This window comes from Cupressus sempervirens, chromosome 5 (assembly GCF_028749045.1).
Source record: "Cupressus sempervirens isolate cs-2001-9-10 chromosome 5, ASM2874904v1, whole genome shotgun sequence".
Classification (NCBI taxonomy): Eukaryota; Viridiplantae; Streptophyta; class Pinopsida; order Cupressales; family Cupressaceae; genus Cupressus; species Cupressus sempervirens.
This window is the reverse complement of record NC_143122.1, coordinates 754,963,243-754,973,331: the sequence shown is the minus strand read 5'-3', so window position 1 is coordinate 754,973,331 and position 10,089 is coordinate 754,963,243. Positions and strand designations below refer to the sequence as shown.

At 33.2% G+C, this 10,089-nt stretch overlaps 1 pseudogene; it reads right to left on the bottom strand.

The window, feature by feature from the left end:
• Window positions 1-1,343: 1,343 nt before the first annotated feature.
• Window positions 1,344-9,838, bottom strand: LOC149558107 (uncharacterized; annotated as a pseudogene).
• Window positions 9,839-10,089: the final 251 nt, after the last annotated feature.

The following is a 10,089-nucleotide window of genomic DNA, read 5'->3' as shown; positions in this document are numbered from 1 at the left end:
GTCACTGGACAAACCCAAGCAGTTTCAAAAGAATGGAGTCTAGATTCATTTTTTGTGGTTAAAAATGCATGGAATTATGGGAAATGAAAGCAGACTCTATATACATTATGTCATTTTTTATTGGAATGGAGGAGTTGCAGTTTGCTATTGTTACTAGCCATCCCTAGGCATGAGAATATATTTTGTATTTCCAAACACCAACTTTAGTTGTAGGCTCCATTCATTGCTTATCTTTTGGACAATTGAAGATAAAATAGGGCTACACCACAAGGACATTGATGTAGTACATATCATATGCCAGATTGTATAGAGTAGCAAAATTCTATCCTCCATTACAATGGCATGCCACAAATCCTATTTATCTTAAGTATGTCTCTATGGACTATTGATCAAACCTTCAGCATGCTCATCTATTGATCAACTCTAGAAATAATTAACACATGCTCAAATATTTGATAATTGTAATTAATATGTTTATAAGATATACAACTATCAAGAAGACAAATTATAATTAAAATTCTTAAATTTGATCAAAACACTGAGTTAAACATGCTGCAATGATCTCGTGGGAATACATAGGCATTCTGGTGCTATAAGGATAGATTAACATAATTCTGAAGCATGTTCTACTAAATGTGGTTTAATATTGGTTCCCTTCAATTATTAGGTTATCTAATCACCTAAGAGACAGTAGTGTCCCATATGCATGTAATGCTGAAACATATAAATATTCCTTCACAAGTATCCACCTTAATGGATTTAGAAGAGATGAAGAATTATTTTTTTAAACTCGCCTTTGTGCATTGCTCAACTTATGGTTCCAAAGGAAACAACAGTGTTCTTGTTTTAGGAAAAAATTTACCAACAGCCTATTGTTTAAGAAGGGTTACTTTCTTCTTCACCTTAACACTTTTTGACATTATTTAATTTGGTATATCTTTGTCATAAATTTTTGTATAGAATAGTGTGCTAAAATAAGCATAAAATTGTGGAGCTGAAATTAGAACTTTCTTAAAGGAAGGCAAGGTTTTGTTTGGACTCTAAAATTTAACTTTTGACCAATAGACTGAGAGGACTTACCCATAATTTTGGCACTATGCTTCATCATCTATTGAAGATTATATCTGTGTCTTCAATCTGTGAGCAAAGAGCAAGTTTGATCATTAATTTTAACTGTTTCATGGGGCTCTAATGTTTTCTATTTTACAACTGACCAACTATTGAAGAATTCATCTACCTCTGATTTTTCTTTGCAAAAGAGACCACTTCTATAGCTTACCATCAACCTGTTACAAGTCGAATCATCCCAGTCGTCACTCTTTAAAACATGTTGATGCCCCTTATCATCTGTCTTGTATAGCCTTAGAATAAATATTAGTTATGCTTATTACATTGTCTAGATTCTCATTAAGACTTACAAATGGCATTTGAGTGCCTTCTTGCCTCTTTGATCTATTACTCATTGACTACATTACACAATGCAAAAGATATCCTTCTCTAGTGACATTTTTTGGATTATGGTAGACCATTTCCCACCAAAGTGAACATTGTCTAATATCTCATATATAACAACATTGTGAATAAAAAATATTTTTATAAGTTTACCCAGCCACATCATAGCCTGATTCAGCATTCCAAGGCTACAAAAATGATTAAGCAATGTACTATAGGACACCGTATCTGGGACAAAACTCATTTTAAAAAGTTTTTCTAATAAAGTAACAACCAGACCAAGGGAATCCTTGCAGAGTCCATCCAAAATTGTATTGAAAGTGAATGTGTCTGGAGAAAATCTTGTGGAAACAACGCTCTCAAGGAGATTAAAAGCTAGCTGAGTTATTTTTGTAATGCAAAGACCATTTATCAAAGTATTGTAGGTAATAACATCAGGAGCACAACCACTACATGATATCATGTTCATGATCTCCAAAGCTCGCTTCATATCAGCTGCCTTACAATGAGCATTAATTAAAATATTGTAGGTAAAAATATTAGGGGACAAGCCATTGCTTGGCATGAGGGTACAAAGCTGATTTGTTGTACTTATCATTTCTTCTTTACAAAATTCATTAATGAGAGTATTAAAAATAACGACATTAGGTGCAAGCGCAATTTTTAATCATTTCCTTTTCTAGCCCAAAAGCTGAGAATAAGTTTCCTTCCTTGCAATGTCCATCAATCAATGAGCTATAAGTGAAATTGTTAGGAAAAATGTGTTGATTTACCATTTCCATAAGGAATCTATGTGCCTGCTTTATGTAGCTTATCTTGCAAAGCCTGTTCATAAAAGGAGTGTAAGCAATAACATCAAGTGGAATTTCTTTCTTGTCCATTTGTGCCCACAGTTTAAAAGCTTGTTCTGCATTACCATTCTTGAGATGTTCATCAATCAATACACTGTGTACAGTTTTGTCACGAATCAAAACTTCTCCAAACATTTCCCTCACAAGAAAATGTGCCTCTTGTATATTACCTTCCTTGCATAACCCCATTGTAAGAGTAGTATAAGTAATCACATGAGGCAAAAGACCACTCTTTACCATATTTTCAAATAGTTTGAATGCAACACTTGTGCAGGAAACCCTGCAGTGTCCAACAATAATGATATTATACGTAAATTTTTTTGGAGCCAGACCATTTAGAATTAGTTGGTTTAAGAGTCTGACTGCTTCTTCTAGCCAACCAGCTCTACAATGACCTGAAATGAGCTGTAAGTGCACATATCAAGAGGTATGTTCCTTTCCAGTATGTAATGTAATATTTGATTGCCTCGCTTTTCTCTTCCAAACTTGAAATAACAAGCAATGAGTGTGTTGATCCCTAGAGCAACCTGGCTAGGTGGTCGACAGAGAAATGTGCTTGGACATTGTAGGAGTGGATTGAACTTCAAGAAATTAATTTGGATTGTGTTAGGGGAATATATAAGGAGTATGCAATATCCTTGGTAGGAATTGATCAAACCATTTGAAGGGGTATTAAAAGCCTAATTCAAGACTGGTTTGTGTAGACCTAGAAACCCATGGTAACCATCACCTTTGGGTTTGATATATATGTTTCCTGCCTTGTAGGATAGAAAGGTCTTCTGATGAGCCTATTCAACATAATTGCTTTCTATTGTGAAATTTTCAGGATTTTAATTAAATTGACATTTCACGTTATTTTTCGGCATGCTATAATGTTGTACATTATACCTCGTAGAATGAAAACTTCTCTATTGTTTTCTTCATGTAAATAAAGCCAAGACAATTTGTGTATTGTTCATCAATATAGATTTTATCTTGTGAAACATCTGCATAACATCATGAATTTGATTTTGCTTTCTTGTAATGTCTTCCAAAGGCTACCAATAATAGAAACCATTAACCTTTTTTTGTCAATTGGACCTTTGAGCATTTACAGGGCTGAAGACGCTATTATTGATGAAGTTCAATATTCTAATCACTTGTTCACCTTTTCTCATCCCTAAGAACCCTAAAGTTGGCATGATACCCTCAAACTATCTAGCATAGTTGGCTCGATTGCATTGTAATAGATTTGTAGGTTATTCTAGTAGTTGATTTTATTATTTTAAAGCAAACTTTTTCTAAGCTTCATCTAGATTGATCTAGTAAGATGCATACACGTGTATAGAATGAATGTTGTAAGTATGGATAAGTTTGTAATTATACACGGGGATAGTAGATGCAAATTAGATAAGGATACTCAACTTTGTTATAATAGATATTCTTTTTGAGAATTTTGGAATTTGAATTGTCTAGAGTTTAGAAATGATAGGGGTAATACCTTGGATTTCATCTAAGGGTTATTATTGAAGGGCCTTTTTGTGTCCATTGATTAGATCTTGATAGTTTTGTGTTCTATTTTTTGACTCATCAAATTTGTTTGCCTTGCTTTTGGATTACTAGTATTTATGAATATCTTATGAGGTTGTTATAAGCACTAGTTTGAAAACTCAAGTTAGGGAACAAAGCAAATGAGAAATGTCTAGTCCAAAAAAAGGCAAAAATTGTATAGGGTCCATATAAATATATTCAAAACAAGACAAGAAATGTCAATCTATAAAACAAAACTTCAACTTGCCTTTGTAACATTGGGAAGGAGTCTCTTCAACATTTCCAGCTGTTATTTGATCCTTTCACACCACCTTCTTTCTGAAATCTCTTTCAATGGATCAACTTTGAAGCATTCATGAGCTCTCCTCTGCTACAATCAACCACCAAAGAACCCAAGATGTCAAACCCTACTGGTGTTGATGCTATTAAACCCTTTTGCTGCGTAGTCCTGGCCACAAATCACAGTGGTAGAAAATGGTTCAGTGCATGAGTCTTTTGGGTCACGTAACAATAAGATTAGGGTGGCAAACATAACTTTTTTCAATTTTTGCTTTGTGTGAGCTCGTGTTGGTCAAAATTTTGACCAACACAGGCTCATATTTAACAAAAGTCATCATAATTTGACCAAATTGACCCCAAATTATCAGATGGTCAAAAGTTTTGGTCAAAAATTTGAGTCAAATGTACTAGTGTATTGACTCAACATGCTCTATCTTATACATGTTGTGCTCGACATATACTACTTGTTTGACATGAAATAAGTAAATGACTTAAGTGCATAGATACTCACTAGTCAAAACCAATCTGGGATCAAAAAATCTCCCCTTTTGACATGAGTGTCAAAAATACTTGGTCATGCATTAATACTTTTATTCTTACAAGCATAACATATTTCTTATTTGAATTTTGTACAAAATTTCAAAATAACAAAATTTTGCAACAAATTATACCTCAAAATCTTATAACTCCCCTTGAGTTGTTAGATCAAGTTTTGTACTCAAAATGTTACTCCTACTTAGTCAATGTGCCTCAACTGTTACTCTTTTACAAGCTTCTTTGCTTTCTCCCCTATGCTCTTCCTCTTCCTTAGCTCAGCTCTCTTTCTCCCCCTTTTTGACATTGATGTTGATGGGCTATACACTAATAGTGTGTTTGTCCAAGAAATATTTATGGACCTCAAGGATAATATTAAGAGCTATAACCCAATTGTCACAAGCTACCTCCAAAAACTTAATTTGGATGGCCATCTTGATAGCAAGGTGAACTAGGCCATCTAATGTAGAATGATTGGGGTCTTTCTACATAAGAGTCTTTACATAGCCTAACTCCTTGTGAAAAATCTCCATGTGAGGAGTCAATGTAGTTTGGATGCTTATAAGTTTAGCTGTTATGTTGGATTTGTCTATAGATAATGCTGCTAACTGACTCTAGGTTTGCAATAAATTCCTGATATACTTCTCACTTTGAGCTGGAGTCCTAGAAAATTTTGCACTTGATGAATTTATTTGACTTTACAAGCTCAGAAAGTCACTAAGGAATTGAAGGATTAAAAGCCTAGCCAGGTAACCTTAGAGTTGACTCATTAGCATGCCTTGTTAGTATGAAAGGATACTAGTGCCACATAGAGTTACTAGGGGGCCGAAGGATTAAAAGACTGGCTAGGTAACCCTAGCATTGATTCGTGTGATGACACTTGCCCACTAGCAGTATAGATTTTCTACATGTCTGTGTTTGGCTTTGGGTCTAGATGTCGATTTATCTTGGAACTGTTAGATTGCTTATAGGGTTTCCTAGACTTAGAGATTACTTTTGATATTTGGATTGATATATTGTTTAGGACTTGAGACTATCTCCTCAATGTGGTGGGAGTGGGCCTTTTTGGGTTACCATGCAGTCAGGTGGTAGTGATTTTTACTCTTACCATTGAGATCCATCTGTTGATACCATGGTTGGAGTTTCTTTGTCTGCATTTCCTTTCATTTTATCTTGTGTATTGTGATGGATGGTTGTATCTTTATGATGGATGGTTTTACCTATTGTATTGTACTTTGTTTCATGGATCCAAAAAGGATTATGCAATCTATTTTTATAAATATATATTCTTTTAGCCTTTCATACTCTGTGACATGTACAGTGGATGATTGAGAACTCCAAATTTTATTGCCAAGCGACATTCAGAACAAATGTATATTATTTAAATGGATTTTGGACTTTTAATTATTCTTTAATGTGGAAGTGGTATTTGTTAGACTTAGTGTTAATTAAATTTAAATGTGACTCAATGTCTTGGGATCCTTAAAGAATGTAATCTATTAAGTTTGCTTATGTATAATTATATGTTATTGCTTTTGCTACTTCATGTTTGACATGTATGCTATTTTTTCTTTAATTTTTTTTTTGGAAAACTTAGTAAAAATTTAGGTTAATTCTTTTGGATCCCTTGGCAGGGTGTTACATCTGGTATCTGAGCACGATTTCTACATTGGGAGCTATGGGCATATTGGAATGCCACTATTTGAACAAAAATGAAATTTAAACTATTATGTGTATCTATTTCAAACTGAAACTTGAACTGAAACAAAACCTTGACTTTTAGTTGAATACTTTAAAACTTGAACATTTAGACTTCAAAACTAAAATATACTTAAACCTAAAAATAAACAAAATTGAAAGTTGAACTTATACTGTTCAAAAAACATGTGCCTTTTATGTATGCCTTATAGTAGTATGTTTTATGGTTATTATAGCATCTTGTATCTTGGATATTATTGTAGGATGGTATCCAAGATGAGATCTTATGTTAGAGGTTGTAGCCTAGGCTATGGTAGAGGCCATGGATGAGGCAAAAACACCTGTGAACATGAGTCTATCCACGAAGGGCATACTCAGGAAGGTAATAGGGAAGAACATGTCAGTGCGCATCAAGAAGAGAACTATGGAGAGTGGCAGGCTGACTCTAAGGATGTTGACCTGAGGCAAATGATGAAAACCATCATTGATCACCTACCTCCTATTCATGGCCAAGATAGAGCACATCAGATAGGACCTGAACATAGACCCAGGTCTAGGAGCCCTCGAAGGGATCGAAAAAGATCCATTATATTTTCTTAGATGAAGGGTTTTTAGAGGTCCAAGGTCAAGCCCTTTAATAGGTATGGTTTAGGTTATGTAGCCAAGCAATGACTTATCGCTCTTGATAGGGTTTTTTTTATTTAGGACTTTGATAGTAATGTCAAAACTAGGTTTGCCATTACCAACCTGAAACTCTTTGGAGCCACTTGGTGCGCTATTGAAGAGAAGAAGTTGGGAATATACATGAAAAATGTTATATGGGAGTTATTCTTGGAAAAATTCCATAAGAAATTCCTACTAGAGAAATGGAAGCAGCATAGAGAAGATGAGTTCCACAACCTAAGATAGTTCACTATGACTATAGTAGAGTATGTGCGTAAGTTCTGTGAGCTCATGCCCTTTTTGAGAATTAGTGATAACCCAACATATTTGGCACAAAATTTCATTAGAGACTTGGACAACTATCTAGATGGGGGTGTTAAGGTGTTTGAACCTAAAAACCTAAAAGATGCGATACATCAAGCCATCCTTGTAAGAGCAGAGTGTTAACCTAGGATATGGTGGTTTTGTAGGAGCACCTACAACATCGGGATCAAAGGGTAATTAGGGAGTAGGTGGTAATAAGAAACCTTCTTCTGGAGGTAATCACTAGCAGGGAGAAACTTATACTCCAACACAAAGTGGTGGCAGTGGTTCCAATGCTAGGAGCTATCATAATGCTCAACACAACAAGCAAAATCAATACACTTAGCCCACACAAAGTAACTAGTTTAATACTAGTGGGAGTAGCATTCAACAATCTAGTGCACTTCGAGTGTAGAGGAGCTTCGATGGAGAGTGTTTATCATGTGGAAAACACAAACACAAGTCATCCCATTTCCCTCAAGAGAAACCACAATTCTCAGGCTAGAGACTTGTAACTTTAGAACCTATAGTTGGAGACATGGGTAGGTCCCAGAGAGTATTCTTGGTAGAGTCATATCCTCCTAAAAGGGGAAAGGGTCCAATGGGATCTGCTTTGTGATTTCTTTAGATTTACCTTTTTTGAAGGCTTCTAGGAGTAAGCCTAAGTCTAGGGGGAGTGGATGTAGTGCTTGCCCCTAATTTTCATTATGTTATTTTGCTGAACTCATTTAGGCCAATTTATGCTTGTTGATTAGTAGCACTATCTTTCAGATTATTAGATATTGTTTCATATTTAGTTGATTTAATGATGAGACTACTTGGTACTATTTACTTCATGTATGCACGATTATGATTATTACAATGATTTTAGTCATTTGGTGATGAGTAGATAGATGGATTATACTTGTTTTCTTATGGATACTTACCTCATACTGCATGTGTATAGTGTGTGTGTGTGTGTGTGTATTTTCTTTATGTATGGTGTTTTCAATGTGGTTAAGGAAGTGAGTCATAGTCACCTGCTAGTCGAGATCTACACGATGCACCACTTCTTGCCATTTCCTATTTAGTCTAGAATATTATTTTTGTACATGCATGGTTTTTATGTAGATTGCAGGTACTGGGTATCAACTTCCCTAAAATGCTAGGATGAGCGTACCTTATCACATTATGTCAATGGTAAGAGAGGGGAGATAAATTCTTAAGTCCAAATCCTAACCTTTAAACCCATTTGTCCTAGAAATTTAGGACAAGTATTTGAGTTAGTTACCTTTTGAATGCATCGAATGATGTAAATTTGTGATTATAACCCTTTAGTTTGTTCTTATGCGTATTTTTCTATGATGGGTTTTTCATATTTTGTCTTATTAGTCTATGGTGATTTTTCTATTAATTATGTCTAATTAAAAGATTAAATTATTAGTTTAATTTAATGGAAAATTATTATGATATTTTTAATATTTAATTAATTTGAAAATTAATTAAATAAAAAGGAATTAAATTTAAAGATAAAGTTATAAGTTTAATTTTAGAATGTGATAATATTCTTTTAATTTAATAATAATATATTTAGAGTTGATTTCTAAATAAATTCTAAATACTATTATTTTTAAGTTAATAAATATTTTATCAATTAACATTTCAAAAATAAATTAAAAAGTGAAAAAGGTGTTAATTTATTAAAATTTTTAAGATTTCATAAAGTGTATATGAGATTAAAATTTAATAAATTAATTAAAAAGAGAAGTCAAGTGAAATTAAATAAAGTTATAATTCAATAAAGGTACATGAAAAAGATAAAGAAAAGATAATAAAGAGGTAAAGATCGGTAAGCAAGGATTCCTCTTGGGTGATTGCACAATTAGTGGCCTGATTTTAGGAGAGAACTCATCACAACTGAGGGTTCATTTTCGAAGGACCGTGAATTTTGGAAACAATTTTTGGAAGAGAGAAGGTTTTGAGAGGAGAAGTTTCTCTCACAAATCTTTTTGGGCATTGCATTATTACCATTACAATCCTGGTAGATTCTTGTGAATAATTTGCATAGTTAATTATGCTATTTCTTTTCCTATCTTTTTCATGTCTGTGGAATGATTATCAGAATAATTTTTTGTGATGAGTATTTCAATATTGTGAATTTTTGGTATGCACGTTGATTCTACTGTATATGTAGAGATTGAAATATCTTAGAATCCTCGTTGAGTAATTTTACAAATTAGTAGTTTAATCCAAAAGGGTTTGTATTGAAATAAAAAATTTAAGTAGTAAATATGACTAGTTGGTCATATTTTCCCTATCAGAGAGTTGCTAGGATTTTTATTATATATATATATATTAAAAAAAAATGTATTTACAAATGTGTTAAGGGGGATTGGTTTTAAAAATAAAATGAAAAAAAAATAAATTTATGAGGGAGGGGGTTCTACCCCATCTCTCCCCTCATTGATTGGACGACTTGCTACTGCTGATGCAGGGTACTGTGATAGTGGCAGTACATAGTACTGTTGCAACAGTAGGCCATGGGCCATATATTAGGCCGGCGACAAGGTAAGGAAAAGGGTGTTGATTTAAATTATTTTAATTTTAAAATTTTGAATTATTATTTTATTAATAATTTTTAATATTATTTGTTAATAAAAATTATTAATAGTATTTTAATATTATTATTAAATTAATTCATAAGTAATGAATATTAATTATTAAAGAGTTCTTTTATTAAGAGTTTTAATTAATTAATAATTAATGAATATTAGTTATTAAAGAATTCTTTTATTAAGAG